The sequence below is a fragment of the Vombatus ursinus genome, unplaced genomic scaffold, assembly GCF_900497805.2.
Source record: "Vombatus ursinus unplaced genomic scaffold, bare-nosed wombat genome assembly UNPS02014816.1, whole genome shotgun sequence".
Taxonomy (NCBI): domain Eukaryota; kingdom Metazoa; phylum Chordata; class Mammalia; order Diprotodontia; family Vombatidae; genus Vombatus; species Vombatus ursinus.
This window is the reverse complement of record NW_020954594.1, coordinates 14145420-14161038: the sequence shown is the minus strand read 5'-3', so window position 1 is coordinate 14161038 and position 15619 is coordinate 14145420. Positions and strand designations below refer to the sequence as shown.

Here is a 15619-nt window from a genome sequence, read left to right as displayed (position 1 = left end):
GTGAAGAAAGTTGACAGTCTTAGGCTGCCCTGGACCCAGGAGATAAATGGTTTCTTTAACATTCCTTATTGTCATATTTCAAAGCCCCAAAATGTTAATCCAGGGACTACATTAATATAACTTAAGATGATCTCACTCAGTTTCATTTCAACAGCCTCACATTATTATTACCAGCTCTGGAAGTTGCATCCTTCTTATAGAACATTTACAAGGGCTTAAATGAGAGAAATCCACTTAAATGCATGGTTTGGTTTTTTTTTTAAGGCACTAATGGGGGGTGATGTAGGGACAAGGGGGAAGGAGAACTCTAGTATTTATTTAATGTATTTTGAGCATACAAAGCAACTTGATTATTTCTGTTTGTTTTCTTAAAATAATGAGCCAATATGTTGCTGAACTTGTCTTTAAAATGAGAGAAAATAACAGGTGAGTTTATTTAATATGGACAACTGATTTATCTATATTTTTAAAATCTATTTGATGGTTTTAAAGACTTTACCAAATTAAAAATAAATCTGGAGGGAAAAAAAGAGCCATTAGGCTAGACACATTTATCTTAATGTATCTATGGTAGATATATTTCTCAGAATATATGGCATGTAAAAATGTTTCACATTAATAATTCTAACACGAACCACTGTTTACTTTCTTTTCAGTCACATTTGTTACACTGTTACAAAAATACATGAGTATTTACTACTAAATTAATTTTCATTATTGCCAAAAACCATTGACAATTTTAAAAATAAAACTCAGTCAAAATAATATCAATCTTTCATTTTAAAAAATGATTTGAGTCTCCATATTTAGGTATTCTTTTAATTATAAAAAGGCTGATTTTAAAATACATCACTCAGAAAGTACCACTCATGAGGAAATAATTTTTACTTAATAAAACAAAACATGTTTATATTCTAATTAACATTCTAAGAAATTTCATAGAATGCTTGCTCATACTGAAAACGTAGTCTGTGTTCTCTAAACCATCTCCACTCTCACATTTTCATATCCCTTCAGACTCTAAAGGATAGTATTAGTTGTAGCTGATTATTAAGGAGACATGGTGACTTAAGTATTTTATGATATTTTAGCTGGAATTTGAATTATAAGAAAAAAATACATTTTAGAAGACATATTCCTTGACTTAACTGGAGATTACCTGCTTATCCACTAGACACTTATCTCCTGACCTGAATATAATTCAGTCGTAAGAAGGATGTGTTAACTCTGGGCTATAATTCAGAAAATTTTTAAAAATAAGTTTTTGGCCCCTTTGACAGAATTCTTCACATAAAAGTTATACAGTTCATACAAATAACACTCAAAATCTTCAGTTCAAATGATGAGATGTGAGGTAGACAAGATGCCTACCAATCAAAATGTCTGTCATGGAACTATTATCATCAAAGTCAACAATACTCAGAGAGAATGTTCAAAGAAATTCCAGGCAAAGCATTGGCAGGGAAGGAGCTTTGTAAGAGAGCTCTTAACTCTGAATAAGCTGGAAAAGGCAGAATTTAGCACAATCTTCTGCAAGAAACAATGTAAAGGCAATTTGCCATTTACTAAATGTGGAAGTTGTATAGAGAATGATGTTTCTATTTAAGAAAATACTTTATTTGACGGTTGTGGTCTGAGTGAAGAAAGAGAGGGAGACAAGAAGGAACAGAATTGGTAGAAGTAGGCGAGACTGAGGCTGCTAGCCGTTAGTGATGCTGTGAGGGTAGACCCCTCTGCCTAGGAAAACTGTTGCCAGAACTGGGCTGCACAAAACATTTTGGCTGCCAGCCTATAGCAGCACCAGGCTGTTTTTGATTTTTGTGCTAGACTCCCTCAATTGAGACAGTGTGGGATTGTCACTTTGATGCACATAAAGAACAAAGAATAATGTAATACGGGGGGTAGGGTGGATTTCCCCCCTCCCCACTTTAAAGCCAGGTTAGCATTTTGTTTTCTGTGACAGGTCTTGAAAGGCCCAAGAAATACAAGTTATTCTGAGGGAATACATTCATTTCCTAAAGAAATTAACACAAGTAAAAATTTCTCTATTTTAAAATCATTGGTGAAACCAATGTTTAAAAAAAAAAAGATCACTCATAAAATCAACTCACATCATTCAGTTACCTATCCCCAGGAACATTCACAATCACATCATTTCATTTTAAATCGGAGAACATAAGGAAAAATGGGCACAAAAATATAGCCCAAAAATAAAAGAATAGGGGAATATTACCTAGAAAGAGGCACTAGGATGAAATCCAGTGATAGTTATGTCAGTAATAGTTCTGACTCTGATTCCCAAAAACCAAATATCTGATTATAAGAGAGGATATTAGAAGGTACACATTTTAGGTCCTTCACAAAGAAAACAGAAAACTGATAAAAAGGCAAAACTGTTGAAAGGAATAAACCACAAATTATCTAGAAAGTTGCCACAGACATAAACAGGAAAACCAAGTCCTCTCTCCTATTCAATTTTATAGCAAAAATAAGTGAATGTAACAAAAATAAGAGAACCAGGTTTGTACTGCTGCAGGTTTCAACCAAATAAAGTAACTTGGCTCTGGTGGCAAAGAAACACCAACATGCCATTAGCTCCTAGTAGGTGTAGCTTTCTCTCTCTAATACACAAGACAGGTGTGGGTAGAGGTCCATTTTCTACAAACCAAATGAAAAGAAAGCAAGCCTAGGTCTCCCGCTGGCATATTTTACACTAAGCTCAGCACCATCCAGAAGCAGTATGTTTCTCACTGCCAATCAGAGAAAAGTTGTGAAACTAATAAAGCCATGATGAATACCACCAAAGGCCTACTCATCCCTTCCTCCTGCATCTCCACTGAATGAGCTGTTAAAAAGAGACCAACGGCTGTTACAGAAATAGCAAAAAAACTAAAGAACTTGCATCAGATGTTACACATGTAGGCACGAAGCATTTACCACCTGAGCCCATCTAATTTCCGACGAAATGATCTCCTGCCCAGCTTTGTACATGGTTACAGAATCTGATAGCAAAGCATGATCAGAGTGGGAAAGGGAAGGGGGGGGAAGAAGAAACACTGTAGGAACAAAGTGAGAATAGTGCCTAAAGTTTAAACGAGAAACATACTTCTCTTACCATTCGAATTAGTGCCAGGGCATGACACTTCAGGATGACAGAAGCTGTGGGAGAGGTTTCAGGGAAGAGAGTTTACTTTGTGTGGCAAGGAAAGTTCACCATACAATTAAAGAATGTACTATTTTGTTCCACACTGTTCTCTTCTTACATTTTCCTTTCTTTTCATCTAGGAAATGCTGCTGATGCTATTACAGCTCATGGCATTGATAGTTCTAGGCAGGGTATTCATTTATTGCCAAAGTGGTTGGGAGAATGATGTCTGGCTGGCTTTAGTTCAATAAGGAGTATGAGGCAAAATCAGGAGTAGAAAAAAAAAGAATAAAAGGTATACAAGCAGGGTAATACCCACTTTTGCTGCTTTCTTCTAGTTGCTGATAAAATGCAGGGGATTCAAAGCAAAGCAAGTTGAAATAACTCAATTACAAAGAAGATTATAAAGCAGTTAAATGTGCATAATTTGGGTGATCCTAAGGAACAACATAAGAACTAACCACAATTCTCCAAAAGATATGTATATGGAGGCAGGTGAGAAGAACAGAATATTTATCTGATAGAGAATTGAAAATATATCATATCATATATCAAAATACAGTAATTTTTTTTTAAAGAAAACAGGGTTGGGGGTGAAAAATATGGCCATGAACATGAGAGAAGATCAGTTTCAAAACTGACAAAGATCTATTTTCTCTTCTTTGGATCATTTCTCACCTAACTCAAACAAGAGCAAACAGCTCTATAATGGAGAATAATCACTGAACTGAAGTATGCTAGAGTACAGAATTACTGAATTCAATCATAAGCATTTATCAAGCACCTAACATGGGCAGTTCTAAGTCCTGAAAGGAATATACAAATAAATAAGATATTGTCTGAGCCCTTGAGCAGTGTCAAATCTAGCACAAAGGCTTATTTAAAAATAATGATAAGCATTATGCTTACCTGATAATAAGGAATACCATTATCTATATACTATGGGCCCAAAGGAATGCATAGGGCATGGACTGAGTTTTCCATCAGGACACATGGTGAAAAAGGAAAGAAGACTAGAGAGTTAGTAGGATCCAGAGAGGAATAAAGAAGGGAATGAGGCTGGTCTGGAACATTCTTTAAAATGGAAGTTCCAGAAGGAACTGACCAATCAGAGGAAGGGACCAGATGGTGAAGTGATCTTCTGGGGTGAGAAGGCAGCTGAATCACAGTAGAGAAACAGGTCCAGAAAGTCAAGATCAGAGCCCAGAAAGGAATGAAGGAGTAATCACAGCTGGCTTGGGCACTTTCCTCAAAATGGAGGACAAGATGATCATTTTTTTTTTCTTTTGGTCCAGACCTATGATTTCATTGGTGTAGGAAATTCCTGGTGAGAAAACTACCACTTCCAAAGCAGGTTAGTAACTATTCTGTAATTTAAAGTTACAGCGTCTTGGAGGATCCCTGAAGCATTGAAGATAAGTAACTTTCCCAAGGTCACAAAGCTCCTCTGTCTAAGACAGGAAGTGAACCCACATCTTCTGGACTCCCCTTTATCTACTCCTCTGGGCTGTCTCTCAGCTTCCAGATACGTTATCTTAAATAGAGAGCAAACCATCTCACACTCTACTCCAAATGATTCCTTCTAGCTCTAAATTCTATGATACTATAGTTGAGTAAGGTAGAATTTTTCAGTTTTTTTTAAAATTGTGTTCTTTCGAGACTTCTTGTTCTTACATGTTGCCTAGACTAGCAAGACGGCTCCTTATTACCTCCAAGATGAAAAAACAAGATATTCGGCTTGGTATTTAAACCCTTCTCCAATCTAGGTACCACTTGCCTTTCCCCTCTTATTTCAAATGACTCCCCTCCACATGCCCGCATTTCTAATCAAAAATACTCACTGTTCTCTGTACACAGAACCACCTCTCTGCCTTTACGCAAGTGGCCCCCAAGTTTCAAATGCTCCCCCTCCTTACCTCTGCCTCTTAGAAGCCCTGGCTTCCTTCAAAGCTCAGCTCATGCACTATTTCCTACATGTGACCTTTTGATTCTCCCACCTACCCTAGTTATTAGCATGCCCTCCCTTTTAAAATGGCTCTATAGGTCCTTACTGGTGTACAAGCTGTCTTTCACCATGTAAAATGTCAATTCCTGGGGTAGAAACGGTTTCATTTTTCATTCTGTGCACCCCGTGCCTAACATAGTACCTTCCACATTGTAGCAGTTTAATGATTAGTTTAGTTTAAATTCAACTGAACTACGATACAATAATTTCACAAACTCTTGAGCTGTTAGTCAACAAACATTTATTAAGCACCTACCTTGTGCCAGGCTCGGTGACAAATGCTGGGGATACAAAGAAAGGTAAGAAACAGTCCCTGCTCTCAAAGAGTTCACAGTCTAATGTGGGAGACAACATACAAATAACTATACAAAGAAGGTAGGTAAGGGATAAATTGGAAATAATCGACTGAATGAGGGTACTAAAAGGGAATAGGAAAGGCTTCCTGTGGAGCATGAGATTTTAGCTGGAACCTGAAGGAGGCCAGAGAGTCCAAGAGGCAGAAATGAAGAGGGGGAACATTTCAGACATGAGGGATAGCCAGTAAAAATGCCTGGGGTCAGGAGAGAGAATTTCTTGTTTCAGGAACAGCAAGGAGGCCATCAGTACTGGATTGAAAGACAGAGATCTCGGGGAGGAAGGTGTTATAAGGCTTTGGCAGACTGGTAAGGTTGGGAGAATGGAAAAGATCATGAAGGGCTTTGAATGCCAAACAGAGTATTCATATTTGACCCTGGAGGTTAGAGAGACTGAGTGGAGTTTACTGAGTGGGGCATGACATTTTATTGTTGTTTGTTCAATCATGTCAGTCATGTCTGACTCTTCATGATTTTCTTGGCTAAGACCTGGAGTGGTTTGCCATTTCTCCAGTTCATTTTACAGATGAGGAAACTGAGGCAAACAGGGTTAAGTGACTTGCCCAGAGTCACACAGCTAGTAAATGTCTGAGGTCAGATTTGAACTCAGGTATTCCTGACTCCAGGCCCAGCGCTTTATCCACTGCAACACTTAGTTGCTCATGCAATAAACAGTAACTGTTAATCATAATGCTCCTATTTCACTTATCTAAACTAGCCTATATGTATTAATAGATCTAAAAAACAATCAAATAAATAAGCTTCCCCAAAGGTCTGGACTCTTAATAAAACACTAATTTTAATACAGAATATCCATTTATCCAGGTTTTCAGGTTCTATCACTATATTCATTATCACCTCCTCAGAAAATAACACATATTTGAGCATTGGCTGTATTCCCAATACTAGATTATAAACTGCACGAGGGAATGGGTCCAATCTTACCTGTTTTGAGGCTTTCACTGTATCTAAAATAGTGCTTATAACATGACAGACAACTAACAAATGTTTACTGACCTTGATCAAAGTGACAAAGCATAAGACCTAAGCTATTTTTCCAGTCACTGGTGAAGAGGCCACCACCATGTTACAATCTGATTTTATGTTATCACCTGTACAAAGGGTTAATATGAAATATGTCCTATTGAATAGCAGTTCTTCATACAACATTACTCAATGTCCTTTATACAACGGAACCATGTAATAATCCTTACCTGAGTTTCGTTCAAGAAAAACATTTTTTGTACTGATAAACAGTATGTGTTTTCTAATGTTAGGGAGGAAAACTATTACCCTTACATATGTTTGCTTTTTGTCTTAACTATAATGAAATTTTAAATTATATTTATTGCTCATTCCATGCATCTCAAAGAATATGTTCCTTCTACTTTCTCCCTGAAATGACTAGTATTGCTTTACATTCTAATATAGAAGCCATCTCAGTTCATTTCAGAATACAGAATACTTCTCAATAATATAATAATTCTCAAAATAAAAAAAATAAAATTACATTCTCAAGAATCTTGTATTCTAATAGAAATAAAGTATATGCCATTAACTTATCAACTCTGTCTTTTCCCCTTTTACCATATACTAGGGATTATGGCTTGTTCCTCCTAGAATTACCGTGGAGACAGTTGCTCCAAAGGAGTCTTTGGGCAAGGGAAGAGGAAGAATTTATGCATAATTTTGAATGATGACAGAACCAAATGTGGATTGCAAAGTTGTTCCACATATACACAATAGGATAAGGTTCAAAAATAACAGCAAAGTAATCAAAGTGATCAAAGAAATCTGAACTGGCAGAAACTATTTGCAAGAGTTCATCATTCAATGAGCATCATCTTCTCTTCACGCCATCTCTACCTCACTCCAATCCACTTTAGCTCAGCAGCCCCTTTCACCTGTGCATCCTCCTCTTAACACTTTTTTTCTCCCAACACTATGTAACCTCCAAGGATTATGGGTAGTGAATGTGTTAAGAAACGAATGCTCTCTTCTATTGCAAACCCAATTAACTCACATACTCTTGTTCCTGGAGAAACACTTGGCTAGTTCCCTCTACCTCACACCACATTTTGAAACATTTGGTCATTTCCAGGACCCATTTCCATCCTGCCAGACAAGGTGGCCTCCATGACAGATAATGCTTCAGATCCAACTAAGAATGGCCAACTGATATGAGTACCTTTGTTTTTTAATCATTAATTTCTTTCAGGTTTCAATTTCTGTTAAGCAACAAAATATCATCATATTAGAGTGATGATCCCTTGTGTTTTATCTTGATTGTGAAGGTGATATTTTAATTCACACTAGGTACTCTTAAAAGTTTTGGGTGGGAGGTAACCTTAGGGAGCCAAATTGCTAAAGGCTACCCTGTAGACTTGTGAACAATATGTGACTGGTTGTCTTGTTCTCTTTTCCCCATACACAGAATGATATTGACATTATAATGTGCTGTATCAGATAAAGAACTTAATGTAAAAATATAACATATTAGTTTGGACTTTTATTACTGAAATATATATAATAATTAGGAGACCTAAAAAAAAATCAGGACCTAGAGCTAGAAGAAAACTGAAGAAATGCTAGAAATATTACAGAATTTTTAGTGATATAAAGAATAAGGTGAAACAGTCACTTACAATGATCATTAAATTATAATTACCTTGTATTTACTTATCTGTGTGCAAACTGTATCCCCCAGTAGAACACAAGTTCCTTGAGAGTAGGAAGTATTTCATTCTTGATAATATTTCCCTTTACATATGTTAAGAGAACATAAATGTTTATTTTTTAATTGAATGCAAGGGAATGGGGGAGGATTAAATCTATATACAATGACTAAAAAGCAGTCACAAAAATGTTATTTAGTAAGTAGGATTCATTTTTAGGAGTTTACTCCTTATTCTCTATTCAAAAAGGATCTACAACTGAATCTATCAAATGCGCCTGCTACCCTCAGCCTACAAAACTAACAGAAAGAGAAATCTGATAAAAATATGCTCCACTCCCACAAACATTATGCCCAAGATTCAAGTGTTCTAGTGGGCATAAACCTAACACAAATACATTAAAAAACACAATGTTCAAAATATGAGCTCAAATCCTGGGCACTGCTAATAATTCCTACAAGAAAGAACAAATGAAAAACATACTATGGGCTCTTTATGCTTCAGAGTACTTTTCCTTATTCATTAACTAAAGATGACAGAAACTATAAAAAAATAAGCATTTTTTAAAAAAGGCAAATACTGAATAAGAGAAAGATAAGAAAAGTCCATAGGAAAAAATGCAAAAGTATAATTTCATAGGGAAGTAGAGTACATTGGAATCCTGTTGATTCATCAGAAAAGAAAAAAAAAAAGACAGAAACCTCAAAGAATAAAGAAAAAGGGGATGAAATATTCCATTTCATACATATACCAGAAGTTGCTAATGGTCCTAGAAGTACTACATGAGGTCTCTGGGGCCTGCCATCAACTGTGCCAACCTTTACCTTTGTGTTGGTAACAGTTCAAATGAATTAATGATTCCATAAGGAACTGACATAAATATATAAAACTTAGTCATTACCCAAAAGATAAATATAATATATAGTATGTTAGAATAAGATCCACAGGGTCATCTAGTCCAACAATCTCACATTACAAAGGTCATCTAGTCCAATACAACTTCACATTACAACTAGGTCTGCTGAGGCCTGGAGAGGATGAGCAGTTTGTCCAAGGTCATACACAAGGGTAGGATTTGAACCTAGGCCCTCAGACCTACTGACTCTACAGCCAGTACTCTTTCCACAGCACTACACTGAAAACTTGACCAAAGGATATAAACAAACAGTTTTTGAAACAGGAAATACAAACTGCTGGTAAGCATATGAATCGCAATGGTCCAAATCACAAATAATAAGGGAAATGCAAATTAAAACCACTCTTAGTAATCACCTCACCCCTTCAAATAGATAAAGTTGGTATATATGAAAACAGTCAACTGTGAAGGAGCTGAAGAAAGAAAGGAATTCTAAGACACTATCAGTGAAGCTATGGACTATTTAGAATTATATAAGAAAAGTTATTTAACTACTTGTTTAGTAATACTCTAACTCCAAAATCCTATTACTGGTCTTTCATGCCAAAGAAGGAAAATGATAAAATGCCTCATATCAGCATCTAGCCATGATATAGCTATATAGCTATATGATACTTACTATGTGCCAGGCATTGTGCTAAGCACTTTGCAAATGTTATCTCATTTGATCTTTACAACAACCTTGGGAGGTAGGTGTTATCACCATCTCAATTTTACAGATGCAGAAACTGAGGCAGACAGAGAGTTAAGTCACATGCCTTACAGCTCTCTACTTGGATCTCCTATTACAAATACATCCATGTATATGGAAATCAACTTTTCACACTACAGCTTTAGGAAAACTCCATTTCTTAATTTGTGTTTGTCCCGGTCTTCCTGACATGTGGTCACTGTTATAGAAAGATATTTAAAGCCTTATTTCATAAAAACAAGAGTAATTTCCAAACACATAGAGGGCTGAAGTGTATCTGGTATTTAAAAAAACTGAACAAATTCTGCAAGTGACTGCATTTTATATAATACAAATATAGTTAATTGAAAAAAATGCCCATTTCATATGAGAATCAGTTGAAAGAATTGATTTTGAAGGCAGCTGAAGGCAGATTTTGAACCTGAAAAAGAAAGGATTCAGGTGGTACATGATAACTGTTAGAGGATTAACCCTTGATCTGTCCCAAAGGGCAGAACCAGGAGTAATGGGTCGAAGCTGCAGAAAAACAAATTTAGGTTTGATGTGAAGACAAATTTCTTAATAATTAGAACTGTCCAAAAAGTAAAATGGGCTACCTTGGGAGGTGGTGAACTTTCTTCCTTGGAGGGTATCAGGCAGAAGATGGATGATGACCAATCACCAATCATATGTTACAGTGATGATTTTTTTCAGGTGTGGGTTGAACTAGATGGCTACTGATCCCTTCCAACTCTGAAATTCTGTGATTCTGTAAATATCACACAAAAAAATTTTTCATTGATTTTATTTCAATAGAAAAGAAATAACTAGTTATTAATATGAATCATTTCCAAACTACCTCTGTATAATCAAAAGCCCCAACTCAGAGCAAATATCAAAATCTATAACAAGAAGAATAAAAATGAGAGGGTATGGTATAAATTTGGGTCAACTCCAATATGACCTATTTAAACAATACCTGAAAATGGAAAAATAGATAAAAGAACAGATATCAACACAAAGATCACCATATCCTAAGGAATTTTAACCAATTACAATTCAATTAACTTATTGCTTGCTTGAAATCAGGGCAACAAGGAGAACAAAAGGTGCCATCAGCAAACACTTGATTTCATTATCAGGGATAAAGCTATAATAGCCAAAAGAACAACCGTTTAGAATATTAACTCATCTGCAAAATCTTATAAAGGAGAACTGTTGAAGATTATAATCAATATACATCATAAAATAGCAAAAAGCAAGGGAGAGAAAATCATCCTGAAAGAATTTAAGGTAGAAACTGGATGGACAACATGGATGAAATGGAAATGATCTCTAAAGATTTCAATAACAAACTCTTTCCTCCATCAATGACAGTGGAGCTACCACCAAAATTAAAAAAAAAATTGTGAGTAAGAGAGTATCAGTAACTATGGGCCAATGTGCTTTCTTCCCAAAACTATAGCTTCATCATGGGCATCCTTGTTGAAGGTATGAGAAAGAAATAAGCAGGCTTTTACAAATGATATTCTGCAGAAGAGCATATCACACAAGTGACTAAAAGGTTTAGGGAATACAAGATCCCATTGTGCTTACCAGCATCTGACTATAAAAAAAAACCCAACAAAAACAACATAGGTCCATTTGACTGTGAGTTCCTCCATTAGATGTGAACTACTTGAGAACAGAGACCATTTCTTGCATTTCTATATCCATTGCTTACTTAGTACAGTGCCTGGAACATAGTAGGTACTTAATAAATGCCAACTGATTAATTTAGGAGATCAAAACACTGACATAAAAGCTTCAACAAGGTATCTCCCATTTGTCAAAAATCATACAAGTTTTCTTGAAAAATGTATCAGAGATAACTCTGATGATAGACTGAAGTGAAACACAAAACAAGAAAATACGTATTTGTTACCATCATGGAGGATGTTTAGCACAGAGTAAAAATGGAAGAAAAAAATCTCGACAATTTACCTTAAAGTACCCCAAATGTTGCTGTTTACAGATGGCATGGTGGCTGATTGCATCAAGATCCTGAACCTTGCAGGAACTTCTAGTTAATATTTTAGAATCACTCAAAAAAGTTTGACCTAATTACCTCCACAAGAAAAAAATCATAAACAAAAATAAATGGATAAAGAATACCTATAGTCCAAACTATGCTATATAAAGGTGTATTTGTGTGTGTGTGTGTGCGCGCGCATCTTGGACAGGTATTGCATATGGACAATTAGCTGGACCAGGAGAGATAATAGACTAGTTTATCTCTGGAGAACTGAGTGCTTTAAATAACCCCGAGTTTCTCCCAGAAATAAAGGCCCATCTTTTAACAACAATATTCTTCTAGCGATGCTCTATGTCTCTAAGTCAAGAATACTATTTGAAAAATTTAAGTTGAAAATCAACTGAAGAACAATAGAAAGGAGCATGGCATGAATAGGTGTTGTTAACAAAGAATTAGGCAGAAGAAATGTACTGAATATCACCAAATAAATACATATGGTCAGAAAAGGAGATAAGTGAGTCATGTATTTTTAAAAAATTTATAAAAGACAGGATGATTACTCCATTAGTATCTATGTAATGAAAACAGACATAGAAAAAGATACCAGTACATATAGAAGGGGGGAGCAAATAAACATCTATTAAGCATTTACTATGTGTCAGGCAATGTACTAATAAGTATCTTTTAAAAATATTATCTCATTTGATCTTCACAACAAGCCTGCAAGGCTGGTGCTATTATTAGCATTTTATATTTGAGGAAACTGAGGCAGACAGAGGTTAAGTGACTTGCCCTGAGTCACACAGCTAATAAGTATCTGAGGCCAGGTTTGAATTCAGGTTTTCCTGACTCCAGGCCAGCACTCTATCCACCTCAGCACATAGGACAAACACTCCTATGGAAGACTTACAAGAAAGCATGGACAAGCATCATATGGCGTGAATTTTGGATAGGTCACAATATGTATTATTGAAGGAAGGGCTCATATTACTGAGATCATCAATTCATTTAAATATATTATATATACACACACACACACACACACACATACATACACATATACATATACACATAGACATTATATATAATATTGGATATATAGTAAGTATATTATAAAGTATACAATAATCACTTATGTATTATCTGATATGAAAGTTAATAAAAACTTGCTTCCAGAATGAGGTTTGAACTTAGAGTCTTTACTTCATATTGCTCATTAAATTTTTTTATGTTACAGATTTTTGCTATATTGATGATGGTAAAGTAATTTATAAAGAATTAATTTTTTTAAAATCACAAATGAATGGATAAACATATGGGTATCTTAATAGGTATGTGTATATATACATATATACATACACACACATACATCTATATATATGTATATATGTGTGTGTGTGTGTATATATAATATATATATATACACATATACATAAATGTATAAGCTAGAATTTACCCATTTTTTTAACCAATAGACCTGGTAATAAAAACTTTGAAAATTATATCTCTGTCTACTGGCAATTTCTCCCAGTACTAGAAAACTAGAAAGTAGAAGTGTGTGGATATAAGATCCATAAAAGGGGGTCAGAGGATTGAAGTATTTTTAACCAAAAAGAAGAAGAGAGGGAAATCAACTAACAGACCAATAATATGACAAGTTAACATCATTCTAACCTAAGTCATACTGATGGGGTTGGGATCTGGGTCCCAGAAAGGAAAAACCCTGGACTTTCCCACACGGCAAAATCTCTGGCATTCCCCTGAGGCTATAATCCCATCAACTGGCCTTTCATTGTGGACCTCCCTATGGCCCCAGGCCACTTCTCCATTCTCCCTTGGCCTTGTGGTCCAGGTCCCTGGAATTCTATTATCTCATAGACTACACTTAGCCACTCCTAGATCCCTCCCACAGTCTTTCTGTATATAAGGTTCATCTTGTCTCTATTAAGATGCTCTGATTCTTAGAATCTAGGCAATAGCCCATAGATGCTCAGATTCCTTAAGAGTCTAGCTAATACGGCAAATCTTCAGTAAACCATGTTTTTGGCTGCAAGAAGGCTTGGGTCGAATTCTTTGGGGCAGGACCCGCATGTCGTGATTTTGGGATTCCAGGACCCCGAACCTCTAGAGCGCATCAATACTAAGTCAGAAGCCCAATCTTCAGCCCATGTTCTAGGGCTCAAACACACTTTGGTATATGTAAGAATGTCCAGAGAATTAGATGCTTGTACTAAAGGAGGGAAAGGGGGAGGAATAACAAATAGCCACTGAACTAGCTAGTTCTTCAAGTTATTGACATACAAATGTGCTCCACTATAGGAAAAGAATCACAGCATCATAGATATAGAGCTGGAAAGGACCTCAGATGATTTGGTCTAGGAATTCTTAAACTCCTTTATGTCAAAGACACCTTTGGCATTCTGGTGAAACCTAAGGACTCCTCAGAATAATGTTTTTAAATGCATAAAGTAAAATACATAGATTATAAAGGGAACTAATTGTGTTGAGATACACTTATTGAAATTTTTTTTAAAAGTTAACAGACCCTTTTTTTTTTAATAGATAAAGAAACTAAACATTAAGAGGTTATGGGACTTATCCAAGGTCACAGGGAGTGTATGTGGTAGATCTGGGATTGGAAACTAGGTTCTCCCACTCCAAATACAGCCCTCTTTCTATTGTTTCACAACACTTATAGTTCTTTGTGCAAAAACTTCCAAAAAAAATTACCTGACAAGAAGTCACAAAATCAAAAATAAGCAGTAATTAAAAGTAGGCACAAAACTCCCTACAACAAGATAGTCCCATCACAGACACCAATCTAATTAGATTATCTTCATTAACACTTATAAAGCTTAATATATCAATAGTTATCCCCAAACTACCATAAACTACATCGCATTCTTTCCAAGCCTCAATTCTGGAGTCATATCAAGCAGCATCAGTACACTTTAATTTTTCATACAGCTTTTGCAAGAAATTACTTATTTTCATGAACTACTTTATGATGCCATTATTCATTGTCATCATTTTAAATTTTGCCATATTTTTAGCAAAATGAAACAAAGAAATGAGCCTGCCTGACAGGTACAGTTGGCTTTTCCCAGGCTCTCACAGCTCTACTTTTCATCTTCTAAGACACAATTTATGTGATTCTTTAACAACTATTTATTTCACACCAAACCAGATATCTCCCTAAAGCCTACCAATCTAGCCTCCAGGCACATTTCTTAAATAAAAGTAGAAGATCTTTGTATACCTAAAATTTGCATTGTAAAGGAACAAATCAACTATCACAGAGATTGGTAGTATATAGCAGTTGCTAACTTCTTAATAGAACTGAAAAATTCATTTGGGTTTCCTTTTTTTTTTTAAATAAGAATAGCCACGAGGATAAATTATATTAAGTTTCTCCATCTGTAAAATGGTACATTTGGTCACTTAGTAAAATTAGAGTTGTTTCTGTTAGTAAGGTAAGAGCTTTAAGTTACGTGAATTGCAAAACTATTAGTAAAAGTACCTCAGAAGTTTAATAGGACTCAGCAGGACAGAAAAGAATTAGTTGTCTGTTTTATATCAGAATTGGGTGATAGGCAATGATGACCTGGCTCATTTGCATGAAAATCTACAATTTCCCAGCTTAAGGGTTAATGAAAATATGTGTTATTTTACCATCTCTTATCCAGTAAATGATTTCATACACTAGCTTATATATAAAAATATATTTACCAAATTAAATCACATTACAGCAGAAGAAATTGTCTGCTGATTACAATTCATTTACTGCATTTTTACTGTTATATTCTTGGCTGTAAGGCTGTGATTGTCTCTTTTAACCAAT

The 15619-nt window shown here is 35.5% G+C and overlaps 1 protein-coding gene across 2 annotated transcripts in view; it reads right to left on the bottom strand.

The window, feature by feature from the left end:
- GTDC1 (glycosyltransferase like domain containing 1) overlaps window positions 1-15619 on the bottom strand; it is a 355035-nt gene that overhangs the window by 327485 nt on the left and 11931 nt on the right. For both annotated transcript variants that reach the window (XM_027835651.1, XM_027835649.1), the window contains exon 2: window positions 10382-10533. The gene's annotated coding sequence lies outside the window, so the exon portion shown is untranslated. The remainder of the gene's footprint in view (window positions 1-10381; window positions 10534-15619) is intronic.